This window comes from Oratosquilla oratoria, chromosome 30, assembly GCF_046742065.1.
Source record: "Oratosquilla oratoria isolate Oo_2021 chromosome 30, ASM4674206v1, whole genome shotgun sequence".
NCBI classification, from domain to species: domain Eukaryota; kingdom Metazoa; phylum Arthropoda; class Malacostraca; order Stomatopoda; family Squillidae; genus Oratosquilla; species Oratosquilla oratoria.
Genome location: NC_134806.1, coordinates 46,040,961 through 46,054,826, shown reverse-complemented (window position 1 = coordinate 46,054,826; position 13,866 = coordinate 46,040,961). Strand labels below are relative to the sequence as shown.

At 39.9% G+C, this 13,866-nt stretch overlaps 1 protein-coding gene across 10 annotated transcripts in view; it reads right to left on the bottom strand.

Moving 5' to 3' along the window:
- The window catches only part of LOC143041147 (bromodomain adjacent to zinc finger domain protein 2B-like), a 416,327-nt gene extending 402,947 nt beyond the window's left edge, over positions 1–13,380 (bottom strand). For 9 of the 10 annotated variants that reach the window (XM_076212934.1, XM_076212940.1, XM_076212946.1 and 6 more), the window contains exon 1: positions 12,611–13,053. The gene's annotated coding sequence lies outside the window, so the exon portion shown is untranslated. Of the gene's footprint in view, positions 1–12,610; positions 13,054–13,361 lie in introns of those variants that run through there. The other variant, XM_076212935.1, reaches the window with a different exon arrangement.
- Between the last annotated feature and the right edge of the window lie 486 nt (positions 13,381–13,866).

The following is a 13,866-nucleotide window of genomic DNA, read 5'->3' as shown; positions in this document are numbered from 1 at the left end:
GTATATGTAATTTTGTTTCAATTGTCATAGACATTGTACAATTTTTTTCTTCTGAGGACAAGATCTTTGGACTCAAACCAACTGGCCAATTCCTATCTTATTCCTTTTCCTTATCATTATATTTGGCAGTACTGAAAGCTATCTGTAATGCTGCTTATCTTTTCAAAACTTGACTAAGGCACAACCTCATTATTTTCCTGTTGCAACAAAGTGGTTCTTATCAAATCCTCATGTGATTACTTATCATTCATATACCAAAATTCCTTTCAGTTATATTAAAACATGATGTAATGAAGAAAATTCAGTGATGCATAATGGAAACATGAAACTTTGACACTTCCACCACATGGGAGTTACAAAGAAATGTCAGATTAAATCCACAGCTGTGTCTGTCCAGTTTCTTATGATTTGTTACTGCACAGCTCACCTGAGTTTGGTTTAATCAAATGTGACCTCGGAGTTTCACTTAATGGAAAACTCAGCCACACAATGACTGGCAATAGTCCTTGGGTTCTCCTACATATGTCTCTTGGAAGAAACTTTTAGAATGATGTGTTGTATTATGAGACTGTTTCTATGTCAACGACCTAAAATCTTAGGGGGTGGGGAGCAGTTGCCAACTGTCATTTTTCCATACAAATTGTAAAAATACAACTGAAGGTGATAGAGAGCTTGGGTCTGGAGATGAAGGGGTAATGGAGTCTAAAAATAGGCACTTCATTCTTCATCTTGCAAGACTACATGCAAATATTTCTGATTTCACCACAGGGCATTTTGGAAAATTCCCACTTTCAATCCAAGATTCCTAGCAGAAAGATAGGTGGTTATGATACAAAAAAATGGAATAACATTAGCATTCTTCACCATCAACACTAGATACTGGTACATCCTACTGGTCATACATTTGCATCATTCCTAGTTATTCTACCCTGCTTTCTAGATTTGAAGAAATAATGATGTCAAGCTGTTCAGCATATTCAACAAAAAATATAGGTCACCATGTTAAACTATTTTATATGAAATTTAAAAAGGCTATAAGTTACCATGACAACTTTAGGCAGTATTTGTAGCTAAGTGGTTACAACTTCTGCTCATTCATAAAAGGCAATGTACAAACATGACAGAGAAAGGCATTTCCAAAAGTCTCACACCATAATGAGAATAAAAGTTGCTCTTTGAACCTTGTTTAATTAGATATCAAAACACCAATGATTAAGCTGGATCAAAGAAACATTGCTGAGGTGAAGATACATAAGGAAAATTGTATTTACTGTAAAACAAAAGAACTTCTTTGTTATTGAATCCATACCAGTATCCTATGGGTAAGATCTAAACCATCCTGCTTACTAGATTTTGAGAAATACTTAAGTCAACCTGTTCAACATTTAAAACAAAATATTGTAAGTCACCTTGTCAAGCTACTTTATAAAATTTAAAAAGGCTATTATAGGAACCGCTACTTTATAACATTTAAAAAGACTATTATTGGAACCTATCTTTCAATGAATTCCACATGGTAGTAAGAAATGCAGAACTAAGAAGCAAGTCATACAGAAAACTTTGCCATAGCAAACTTTGCTGGACAGAAGAAAAGGACTGCAATGAATTCTGAGAAACAAGTAAACACAAAAAAAAAAAAAAAAAGGGAAATCTTTCTGTAGTGTTGCAATTCAGGTGTGAAAAATTGTGGAACAAAACCAGGTATAACAAATGAAGAGAGGAATACATGAACACTGTTCTTGTAAATACACATGACCCCATGATAATAGTTTCAATCCGTTGTCCTGTCATTTTGTTAATGATATTTAAGATGCTTAAAAGTGGCAGTCTGCCGACAAGATTGACTAGATAAACACCATATGAGATATAGGGAAAGAATCAAGAACTTGAAAATAGATCGAATAGTCAATGAATATTCACAAATGCATGCTGAAATAACAAACAAGTTTCTATTATGTAATGACAAAGTAGACACTGAGCAGAGGGCAGGACCAATTACAAATAATCAATAAAACACACAAAACAATTGTACCAGTGCAGAATGAAAATGCCTTCACCATTCATAGGCAGCAACTTATCACTGCAATAATATTCACTACTTCTAATTATCACTGGAAAGCAGAAAATTATTTTTTTACATCCTAGGATAATTCTGCTCTGTATACTGTTAACTGTTTCCCAAATACAAAATATGTAATATACGCAATATGTACACACAACAACTTATAACATAATGGAAGACAATAGGTATTTCGAGTCCAAATGTTTTGGGATTATGTACAGCCATATCTATATTGTTCTAGGTTTGTAAAAGACACCATGATCCAAGACCAAGGTGAATCAATCTATCTATCAAAATAAACATCATGTGAGGACAGACCCTTTATTGGTATTATGTTTTGCTTGTTACACCTTTTTCAATCACACATAAAATGAGCTTTGAGCTCTCACCTGGGAGAGTGATAGCTGTTAAACCACCCACATACATGCTAACCATACAGATTCACTAATTCATGGAACAATATAAAAGAAACGCAGGTCAAGCCAACATACGTGAATTAAAATACCTTTGACCAATGGAAGCACAGAAACTGAACACAATGAATGTTCTCCTGTATGAGGAAAATATGCACATATCACAACATTTTAAGTTATACACTGCAACTGGTGCTTTCGTTCCCTTGGGCATATTCAATGTATATAACTGGCTGTGTCTCAGTCTGGTTCCTACTGGTTAAAACATCACTGAATTCATGCACGAGTGGCAATAACTGTAGTGCTGCAATGATGTCATGCTAAAAATTCAAGATTTCACTCCATTATTCCACAAGGGTTGAGTAAACAACAATGAAACATAATTCTTAATTTGTTTACATTAGGTGCAATTGATAAGATGGTGGGTACTACACAGACTTTATGAGAGGTTATCACCTTAATTAGAAATGTACATGACTTACATCAGTGGGCAAGTCATGGGGTATGAAGTGTGACATTTAGTATGGGAAACAAGTTGAATGACCATCTGATTCAGTTGCTGCGATAAATTTTCACACTATAATCCAATTAATAACTTGTAATAAAACATATTTATCAGTCTTGGGTCAAGATTCATTTGAGGAAGGGGTTATGTCATTTTGTGCTGCCACATCTTAAGTTTGAAGTAATATTTGTCTAAAAGTCATGCACTACATAATCTTGCAAGCCAGGTGTTATTAGAAATAGCACCTGGTGTAATTTCCCTTGTGCACGTATGAATTATTACAGGTACTGTGCTCATACAGCCTTGGGCAGCTAACATATACCATTAGGACCTTTCCCCCTTGTAAGATGGGTGGCCTAGCCAAAATATTTATGTGCCCTTAACCTATACACCACCTACCAACAACCACACATAACTGGTAGGCTTCTTTCACACACTAACTTGCTAGATTCTAAGCACATGCACATTTGCATAATGGTAATCCTGTGGGAACTTTACCCCCCCAAATATATATATATAATGAAAACTAGATTTATATTTTTTCCCAAGACTATTTGTGAGCACCTGTACATTTACATAGTGTTATATATATATATATATATATATATATATATATATATATATATATATATGTATATATATATTATATATATATATATATATACATATACATATATACATACATACATACATAGACATAAGTTTATATATATATATATATATATATATATATATAACAATAAACAATCAAATAAATAAATAAGCAAATAACAACAACAAATAAGTAAATAATAAAAATCAAATAATGACAAATATATAAAAACTTAATTTTTTGCATAACTGCTAAGTTTAATAAGAAAATGATTAATAAATAAAACTGCATTTTTTGCAAGACTATCTGTGAGTACCTGTACATCTGTATAATGTTAACCATATAGGAACTTAAAAAAAAATAATAATAATAACAATAAAAAATAAATAATGACAATAACAATAATAATCCCTTAGTAATAAAATAGATGAAAACTGATTTTTTGCATGACTGTTAAGTTTCACAAAAACCTGTTTCCAATATGCAGCATCTCCCATTACAATCACCATTCTTGTCCTATAACATTTCCCACATCACCATTATCCTCTTCTCTCCCCTCCCCTCACTTCCTTTTCCTTTCTGTTATTGGTGAGGATGTTTAATGCATGTTACACAGTGTAGTGCACAGAAGCAGATCTCCTATGAAAAACTGCATGTGGGAGGAGGTGGGGGGTCTAATTTTCAAATGACCAGTTGCAAGCCTTCTGGAAGGTGCATAATGCATAGTAGCAGATTTTTCTTTTGGTGAAGTTGTATATATTGATAATTTTGCATCTGGTCAGGTATACCAGATGCAAGTTGGGATAGACCTCAAGCTGGAATAATACATGAATTCAAATCATATAATAATTGGAAATTAAGGATATAAATCAAGTTGAAGCAATAAATGAACTTGAGGCTAGGTATGATAAATTGGAAGAGTAGAGGGAACACGACAAGCACTGTTCCTTTCCTGTATACTTCAATTGGATAAATACCATCTAGAAAGGTTGTTGTATAAACTGTATGATAATGCAAAGCAACAGATTCCTCATGAATAAACAACTGGTTATATGCAACTGATGAAGAGAGCATAATTGCTACAGGTCACAAACAAATGTAAACCAGTTTCTTGTGAAAAACTGCACATGCGAACCACATTGCAGCTGGCTAGGTTCTGGCTATTGCACTTTAAGTGTAATACCAATCAGCTGATTCCTGATGAAAAGTTGCATGAGTGAACAAATTTGCATGTTGCATTTTTAAACTGCCCAGTACATCCATCATGGAGAGGTATGTATATCAACCAAACTGCATACTTTGGTATAGCCATTTAGGACATTGCAAATTGCAATGCATAACAACAAATTCCTTGTGAAAAGGTACACATGTGGACCAACATGCAACCGACTCTGTGGAGACCTTTGGGAGACCCAAGGTGAAATTGGATATAGACACATTCCCCTGATTCCTTCTTGCAGGAGATCCACAACCCTCAGACAATAGCCACGTCCAGTGCCTCAGCCTTCAAGTCACTCATTGAAGAGATTGTATGTTTTTGTCATGAAAGACCAAGTGCACAACAGTGTATCATATCTGTGTGGTGGTTGTACCTGGAATCATTGGTGTATCTTGTCAAGCCAATTCTGTTTTGGTCCTGTTTTAATGCAGGGCTGTGACCTGAGCGTAGGATTTTAGTGACAATTATTTTCTGTTGCACTTGGTGATACAATGCTATGTGAAGAATAGGTTAATTAAAGGGCCCTTGCATAAAACTATACCTATCATTCTCATGTGCTGCTCTATGGGAAGGATTCTGGTTTCTGCTGTTGCAATTGGAGGGCTGTGTTTATGTGATGTGATTTGAAAGGTATTTCAAGACTCATGGTGAACACTATGCCTATTACTCTCCTGTACTGCTCAATAGACAAGATTCTGACATCTGAGTGCAGAAGTTATATTGGTATTTATTTTGTTATTTTGTACTGTTTGTAGAATGTCTGTTTTCTTATACAATATAATTGTTGAAAACCATGCAAAGGATGCATAGTGAAATATAGTTATCATAGGTTGTCCATATAATGTGTTAGTCTCTTTATGCTCTCTAAACCCTGTGTACATTACTATTCCATATTCAATTTCTTGTTTGCCTTCATGGGTGCGATGAATGGTAGTTGTGAATTAAATGTGAGGCAAAGTATTTTAGGATTTTGTTAAGTTTCATCTCACCATTTTTTTTTGTGTGGAACATGTTTTCCTCCATATTCATTATGTGATTCAAGCAATTATGATCCTGTCTTACCCCTGGACTCGCTACTTTCTGAGACCCCCTCCTTCCACCACAATGATCTTAGGGGACCTAATGAGAGAGTGGGTGAGACAAAAATTCACAAATATTGCATCTTTATCCAGTCTGTTGATAATCCAATTTGATTAGGAATGATATTGTTGCCTTGGGCATACTAACATTCTATAAAAGGTAAAGTGAATATCATCACCAACATAAACACACAGAGCCATTAACATTATATGCCATTACTGACCCCCTTCAGGAAGGGGGATGGTGAATGTGTTCATCATAATCTTGGATCATGTATTGAACATGTGATCAACAGTTGTTGCCCTCCTGGATGAGAGCTAACAGTTCATGTATGGTCAGAACTCTCTATGGTCTTACACACAATTCCATCTCCTTGTCTACCAGAGTTGGAGTGTAGGTTCGCAGTGTAAGAATACTGAATTAACATCCGAGAAAGGTACCAACATACCATCGAGCCGGTGTGTTTGCGTGCGTGCATGTTTCAACAAGGTCTTGAATCACGTTGATGAGGGATCACAGTTCATATACTGGCTAGTCTCAGGATAATGCACCTTGTACGCACATATAATTATTATCCGAAAGGGGGGCGGGGGGTGGGCAGGAACAGATTTTAGTATTAATGTACCTTCCCCGATCGTGGCGATCTCGGGTCTGCCGCGTCGCGAGCCCTCGACACCATCTACCACAGTGTGTGTGTGTATTCACCTTGGTCCCTTGGATCACGTGTTAGACTTGTGATCGACAGCTATTTCCATTCCAGAAGAGCTCAGAGCTCGTGTGACCGATCTATGGGTAATGCACGCACCCACCCACCCACGAGAGTTGGAGTAACGACTCGAAGCGCAGCGATACTGAAATTACTTCAGCCCTGGGCAGGATTCGAACCCGGACCGCCGTAGTGACAGTCGAGGACTCTACCAACCGTGCCACCGAGTCATGTGTGTATGTGTGTATTTACCTAGTTGTATTTTGCGGGAAGGGGAGCTACGCTCGTAGTGTCCCGCCTTTGTATCTCGCAGTGTCTAGTTTGCTTTTAAACTCAAATGGTTTTTGCGCACACTATTTCATTGTCCAGTTTGTTCCTAGTGTCCACCACTATGTGGAAAACTGTTTTTCTTCAGATATCTTCTGTAGCTATGTTTCTTTATTTTCTTTCCATGCCCTCTTGTGCTTCTCATGTCCCAGTTTAACAAGTCATCTCTATCGAGTATTTCTGTGCCTTTCATGATTCTGTAGATGGTCAGTAGGTCACCTCTCTCGTCTTTGCTCCCGAGTCGGTAATTCCAGTTTAGCCAATCTCTCCTCATATGACAAGTTTGCAAGTGCAGGTGCCATTTCTGTTGCTGATCTCTGGATTCTTTCTATTTTCTTTATATTCTCTTTGATACTGGGTGACCACAATGTCGCCGCATATTCTAGTCTACGTGTGTGTGTGTGTGTGTGTGTGTGTGTGTGTGTGTGAGCGCGTACGTGATTATGTGTGTAATGCGCCTGAGTGTGCATGTGCGTGTACGAGTATATACGCACGAGTACTAGCGTATATTACCCAATTGTAGTATACAGGAAAGGAGGTCCTCCCGTATCTTACTTTTCATTTTCTATAACTAGCCTTATATTCGTGTGTGTGTGTGTGTATTCACCTCGGATCTGCTGCAGCCTCTGTTCGAGACAGCCAGACACCACCCTACGGCAGTGAGCTCAGAGCTCATTATTTGTGTGTGTGTGTGTGTGTGTGCGCACGGGTGTATACATGTGAAGAGGGTATGCAATGTGGTAAAATGTTCAGAGCGGTTTATATACGAGCTCTGGACTTGTAGCTATCGAAAGGATTACAGATGTGGCTTTGTACTGAAACAAAACTTATTAAGTGGAGGGGGGAGGGGGAGGGGGAGGGGGAGGTGGAGGGGGAGGAGGAAACAGGTGAAGATAGAACATAAAAAAAACCGCAGCAGCATTGCTGAAGTGGAACTTGTAATAAAAATCTTATAATTGTGCCCCTTGCTACCTGCTGACTTTATGTGGCCGGTGAAATTCCAGAAACACATAATTACAGACTTACGTAGTTACTCATTTCACTCACAACTCAATATTCACCAAAGTAAAAAATCTTTAGTAAAAATCACAACAGAAACAAGATGCAACTCTTGGAAAGCTGTTATTGGAGTTAAAAATTCCCTTGAAACGAAATATACGAAAAGAAATATCATCGATTGCAAACAGAAAATAATTAGATTCCATACTTATCAGAATAGATAATGTTCCTTGCTTCAAATGTGCAACTTTAAAGTTTGATGGTATGGTGCTATCGTTTAGTGACCTTTATATTGTTTTTATTACATTTACACATTTATTTATCGTTTAGTGCACTTTATGTTATGCATTTTTCTTTTCTATTACATTTACACATTTATGTTGCTATAGTTTATTGAGTTTTATGTTATGCATTTTTTCTTTTCTATTACATTAACACTTCTCCAAATGAGCAATCCATCCCTAGATAGTATTTATATGTCGTTAAAAATACGGAGGCGGGTGTTACATCGCTCCGAAGAGAAGCAAAAATATAGCAAAAGTTAAAAGTTATCAACATTCTTTTTTAAATCGGAGATCACCTATAAAATATGTTGCGTGACCCGAGTCCGTAGGGGTGTCACTGGTCCCGTCACATAATAACGAGTTGACAACTGGCGAGTGGTGCCCTCTTCCTAATGGTTGCCGCCATAAAAACTGCCCCGCATTAACACGACAGCAGTCCAACAATTCTTCCCCAATAAGATTCATGGACGAATCTTGGGGGGAGGGGGGAGGGGGGAGGGGGAGGGGTGCATGTGCCCCACTGTGAAACTAGTCAACAACTTGGCATACCTCACCACAACCACACACTCCGCCAAAGCACTTTTAAGATCCGCCACGACCTGCAAGATGGATGTAACACTCCCAACATTTCCGGAACAGTCATAAACTAGTCCGGTTTATCCGCAGCATGTTCTGGTTGCTGGTCACGCCCTCTCTCCCTGGAGACACACCTCATAACCAACTCGATCTACACACCGGCTGTCATCTGGTAAGCACCGTAGTATAGCATCAACTGCCGTTCAAGTGCATTTATCCTGAGTCGGTACATCTGGTAAACAAATCAAGTCTATATACACATGTATGCGTCCTGTATACATTCTGTATACATTGTGCGCATGTGACGTTCATATTCTTGAACACGTTAATCCAGATTGGATCTTCACTGCGTGTCAAGACCTAGAAAGAACGACTGTGTTCGTGTCTTTGCACAGCTTTCTACACGATACTTTCACCTTTACAATGACAAAGCTCTGGTCAGAACCAATGAACCTACAAAGTCACCAGACATTCAGGAGGTTTGGATGCAGGACATCGTCTAAAGCACTTCAACAGCAGTTCCTGCATCGTACGTATACTAAAGCTTTGGTGGATAACACAGGGATAGTAAACAAAATTTCACTTGTCAAATATCGAGACAGGAAATTGCTGGCACTAATAACATTAAACATCCTGAAAAATATGTAGGTCCTGTCTACATCTAACATCTCCGGCCCGTAAAACATGCATCATTCTCTGGGACAATGGAAGAAACCCGTCCACTTGCCACATTTGGAGAAGGATGAGGAGGGAGGTGGGTGGACGCCGCCGGTGGCTACTGCGCGCACGCACGCACGCACGCACCTACACGCCTTGAGAACCACCACCGCAAGTATTCAAGTGGCCCGCGCACACTCACGACGACTGTGGCAAGGCCCTACTACGTCATAGCCCTGGATAGCCTCATTACCGAGAACGCGCAAACAGCCGCAGTGTTGCTCAATATCGACAGGAAGGGCTGACACCTTCCACTAATATAATGAACCATGCAGTTCTGCACGAATGCAATGAGTAATTTTACAGTTAACATTACACTACTTAGAATACTGCCTCATGCCATTTGCATTTGCCATATTTTACAAATATCCACTTCAATACATATATCTCCTGGTATGACAATACGATTGCTACGAATAAGTACACACTGTTCACTTATGCAGAATTTGCAATTCATTGCAAGCAACATCAAGCCTTGAACAGTATACATGTATCACCGAAATAATCATTAATAGCTGATTAATGCATCAGTAAATGTAGGCGAACCTACGCGACTGCTAAGAACACAACAACAGCATTTCATCAAACGCTATGAACAACACGAAGTTCCAACAGCATTAATCTAAGTAAACCCCCTTGCATGCATCTGATATATTATACATAATCTTAACAAAAGAATGCCAAAAAAACAACCACATCTACTACCACTACTGCACGTGCCACTGAATGTAATGCTGCACTGAGCTAAACCCTGCAAATACTGGAACAAATATAACACCAGCAACCCTGCAAATACTGGAACCAAGTAAACGTGGTCACTATGAGAAACAGCTGTCAATTACCCGCATGTAAATATGTCAACATTATCGAGGTAACCAGGGTCCGTAGGGGTGTCACTGGAAATATTGGCAAACACTAGTCACCGAACTATATCTACCACTAACATCTGTCACTGTTACCGAGATTAAAGACATGTCTAGGTCACTAGTAACATTATTCTTTATTTTTCCAAACTTTCCAAGCATTAAATAGGAACAGTATCACCCCAAATATTCCATTTCCTAATACCACTTCAACAAACTTTATCCCAATGCAATTTTCAACAAATTCTGTACCGTTTACAATTTCCCAGATAAATCAGTATGCAAACGGATTCAATATACCACCCACTTAACATCTGACTTGAATTTAAATCTTGTATATTGAAGCTCTATTGCCTAAAACTACATTTTTATCGCCGGCCACTTTTCCTCTACCTATCCAGCCGGTCGTCCGACATCATCTATCACCTCCAAAACCAGACCATGTATCAACTAAGACCCACCACCATTAGTGCGAGTCGCGTCCATCAACACGACCTATCACTTCAATGTGATCAGTGAGTCATTTCATTCCCATAAACCTTTACACATCTTTGCAATTAACTACAACTACTCCAATCTAAGATCAACAATGACTGTACCAAAGTCTCATCACTTCCACAGCCTACCCGACAATCGCAATGGATTACCATAACTTATTACACTGCTGGCTTAACCCACCCAAGCTTACCATATATGTCCACTGTGGTAACCGCCCCTTCTAGAGGCAATACTGTATATTTCAAGAAGTACAACAGCAGGCTTTGCAAATCCTGCTAGCAAGAGGAGAGACGCGAGAGTGGAGAGGAACAAGAGTTTGGAAGGTGAAGGAAAACTGAGTGGGGAAACTAAGAATAGGGAAAAGGACAGACTGGAAGAATGTGCGTACTTGGTATGCAATTTATAAAGACGTGATACGCACTTATGTGTATGTATGTGTGTGTGTGTGTGTATATATATATATATATGTGTGTGTGTATATATATATATATATATGTGTGTGTGTGTGTGTGTGTGTGTGTGTATGCTTACACTGCGCGTACAAGCTGTCGAAATTCCTACGCTGTACACACAAGTAATAGTATATCCCAGTTGCCTATCAACGGGATTAATTCGGCACTTTCCTTTCCAAGTGAAAAAACACTTACACTAATTGATCAACGCTACTCCTGCACCACCCTCCCCCTCCATGCATAATCCATTTCCACTTCCGCACGAAATGTGTAGATAAACTCTCGGATGACCCAATAAACACAAACACTCCACATACACGCAAGCATGAACATCCATCCATACTTAGGACACGTAGTCCAAATCTCCCTTCTCCCCCACGCACACTTCAACATCACCAAACCCATCATCTGCACTCCATTTGTCAGTGTGACAGCTCATCGCCCTCTTACTCAATTCTCCCCATCATGGCTTGCAACCACCATCGGGGGCAACTATCTCAGTCCATCGTAAACCGAGCTGCTGGGACCCATTCTACACCATCAACTTGTAATAAAATAAAAGTATGCCAATCACCGTTAAGTCATATAAATCGTCGCAATATCCCAGTGGTGACAATCATACAGCATATTAAAAACCGAGCCAATCGATTAAAAAAAATGCATCACTCCCACCGCCACACTTTCAATTTTCATACATAAAATTGTCTGTCAAGGTGACCCTCCACTTTCAATTTCACCAACATCGATATCCCCTTCCCAACCCTCTTCCAAACATATAAAAAACCATCACATCACGCAGCCCCAGCCCATTAGTTGAAGGCATCTATTCGCTTTCCCAGTACTTCCAACGAGACCCACTATCTTTCAGTCATTCTTTACCGTCACCCCAATGTTCAACCACCCCTGCCTCCCAACCGCCCACTCCCAGCCTGCTTAAGCAACAATGGCGATATTACATTACCATCCCTCACTCACATCCTCCTGCTCAACCTCCTCCTCCTTCTTCCTTCCTCCTCCATCCGTCCCTAGGCTAGCAGCACATATATCTGTCCACCCCTCCCTCACACCCTCACTCACCTCTTTCACAATTCCCTCCAATAAAAAAAAAATTATATCGGAAGTTCATTACCTTATCTTATACAACCTTAAGTATACGTAACAACCCACCCTAGGTGAAAGCGATATCATTAACTGTCGTATACAACTCAATCACCCGTAATTTGCATCTAGATGAAAACGGATGGAGTGTGAATGTCGTGTCGTTCGGTCCATCTCAGTCGGTCGAGCTCAAAGTAGTAGACACTTTCCCATACTTACGCATCTGCTTAGAAGGAAGCTCTTAAATCTAAGTTGCAGAAGTTCATCGAGGTCCGAACCGCCACGTATAGTTCCAGGGTCAGATGAAAAATGAAAGTTATATGGCCAACTGGTCTATATAATTTCCGGCGTCACTAGTGAGGCTATGGGAAAAGCAAGTTGGTTAGGCGGGGTGGACCGAGCAGGTTTGTTCCCCGAAAACAGTCGCCGTCTAAACTCCCTTGGGTTCCTCTCTTTGTCCTGCCACCTCAATACACACACTCTCAGTAGTATTTCCTCACATCACATTATCGATATTCACCACTCAACACCATATTCCTGGGCTGATTATGCCTAAAACATCACCAAAACACGAGCACAACACACCGCAGAGTTAGGGCAATGAACGCACGGAGCGGCACGTCCTTCCCCTACCGCGGTACTCACAACACTGACTCATTCACTCAACATCCAATCACCCCTCACCACCCACCCTACTCACCCATAGGTAGTTTGGGTACATCTATAGGGCGCAGGGGACTTTGGCCTTTATATCCTCTGTCCATATTTTATATCGATCACCACAGCCCCGCGGAAACGAATACAGTGGAAAGAAGCGTGTAGCGGGAGGCTGTGAGTGTGTGTGTCTGTTGGCGATGCCAGGCAGGGTACCGCGGAAAGGAAGCGCCGGGAGCTGAGATTGTATAATTACGCCGCCATTCATAAAACTGATACGAAGTAGTTACAAAAAAAAGTTACCATGCATACTTACTTGGGGCTGCAGATCTAGATGCGCTTGTATTTCAGTATGTGCATGAATTATAGTTTTCCTTTACATTTCTTAGGAAACGCAAGAACGCTTGTGGGCTAGACTGACTAGGGAGGACAGCGCTGAACCAAAAATCTCACGGGTACAATGTCAATTATTCCATAGCCACTCGTCGTCGACGACAAGTCAATTATATCAAATGTATCTTGAGGAGCGGAAGGAAAACGTACTTCTAAAAACGTGACCAAGCTCACTAGGATGGGTTTCATATCCTTCCCTCATTCAATTTCAACTCGGTAAGACCAACTTCTCAAGGCTCGGCGCCTTCCCCCTCCGCCATCACAACAGCCAGCACACTTCTGTCGGCAGGGGAAACGGCGCTTACTCGAAAACTCATCTCTAGCACCTTCCTTCCCTGCGGCAACCCACACATCAGCGTACCAGTACCACAAAGCTCTGTCCTTGCCGTCCCCATCTTTTCGTCCCAGTTGCTGCCACAATTTCTGTG